The 1,645-nt window shown below is 41.3% G+C and overlaps 1 protein-coding gene across 2 annotated transcripts in view; it reads right to left on the bottom strand.

Annotated features, from left to right (window-relative positions):
• dnah5 (dynein, axonemal, heavy chain 5) overlaps positions 1–1,645 on the bottom strand; it is a 113,551-nt gene that overhangs the window by 19,901 nt on the left and 92,005 nt on the right. The gene's annotated exons all lie outside the window — the stretch shown is intronic.

Below are 1,645 nucleotides of genomic sequence, written 5' to 3'. Positions count from 1 at the left end.
ACACACACACACACACACACACATATACAGTGCAGGCCAAAGGTTTGGACACACCTTCTCATTCAATGCGTTTCCTTTATTTTCATAACTATTTACATTGTAGATTATCACTGAAGGCATCAAGACTATGCATGAACACATGTGGAATTATGTACTTAACAGAAAAGTGTAAAAAACTGAAACATGTCTTATATTCTAGTTTCTTCAAAGTAGCCACCTTTTGGTTTTTTGATAGTGCTGCAAACCCTTGGTGTTCTCTCAGTGAGCTTCATAAGGTAGTCACCTGAAATGGTTTTCTCTTCCCCGGTGGGCCTTGTCAGGGTTAATTAGTGGAATTTCCTGCCTTATTAATGGGGTTGGGACCATCAGTTGTGTTGTGCAGAAGTCAGGTTGATACACAACTAGCAGCCCTTTTGGATAACTGTTAGAATTCATATTTTGGCAAGAACCAATCAGCTAAGTAAAGAGAAACAAGTGGCCATTATTACTTTAAGAAATGAAGGTCAGTCGGTCCAGAAAATTGCCAAAACTTTGAATGTGTCCCCAAGTGCAGTCGCAAAAACCATCAATCGCTTCAACAAAACTGGATCACATGAGGACCACCCCAGTAAAGGAAGACCAAGAGTCACCTCTGATGCATGGGATAAATTTATCTGAGTTACCAGCCTCAGAAATTGCAAATTAACAGCAGCTCAGATTAGAGACCAGATTAATACCACACAGAGTTCTACCAGCAGACACATCTCTAGAACAACTGTTAAGAGGAGACTGCACGAATCAGGCCTTAATGTTCAAATAGCAGCTAGGACACCACTACTAAGGAGAGGCAACAAGCAGAAGAGATATGTTTGGGCCAAGAAACACAAGGAATGGACATTAGACCAGTGGAAATCTGTGCTTTGGTCTGATGAGTCCAAGTATGAGATCTTTGGTTCCAACCACTGTGTCTTTGTGCGACGGAAAAAAGGTGACCGGATAGTTTCTACATGCCTGGTTCCCACCTTGAAGCACGGAGGAGGAGGTGTGATGGTGTGGGGGTGCTTTGCTGTTGACACTGTTGGGGGTTTATTCCAATTTGAAGGCATACTAAACCAGCATAGCTACCACAGCGTCCTGCAGCGACATGCCATCCCAGTCGGTTTGCGTTTAGTTGGACCATCATTTATTTTTCAAGAGGACAATGACCCAAACACACCTCTAGGCTGTGTAAGGACTATTTGAACAAGAAGGAAAGTGATGGGGTGCTGCGCCTCCACAGTCACCAGACCTGAACCCAATCGAGATGGTTTGGGGTTAGCTGGATCACAGAGTGAAGACAAAAGGGCCAACAAGAGTTGAGCATCTCTGGAAATTCCTTCAAGACTGTTGAAAAACCATTTCAGATGACTACCTCTTGAAGCTCATCAAGAGAATGCCAAGAAAGCCAAAGGGTTGCTACTTTGAAGAAACTAGAATATAGGACATGTTTTCAGTTATTTCACACTTTTTGTTAAGTACATAATTCCATATTTGTTCATTCATAGTTTTGATGCCTTCAGTGATAATATACAATGTAAATAGTCATGAAAATAAAGAAAATGCGTTGGCCTTAGAAAAAAGAAAACTTTTGGCCTATATATCCCTATATATCTCTCTATATATATAT

Source organism: Etheostoma cragini, chromosome 6, assembly GCF_013103735.1.
Source record: "Etheostoma cragini isolate CJK2018 chromosome 6, CSU_Ecrag_1.0, whole genome shotgun sequence".
Taxonomy (NCBI): domain Eukaryota; kingdom Metazoa; phylum Chordata; class Actinopteri; order Perciformes; family Percidae; genus Etheostoma; species Etheostoma cragini.
Note: the sequence above shows the minus strand (reverse complement) of the source record. Positions and strands in the feature narration are given on the sequence as shown.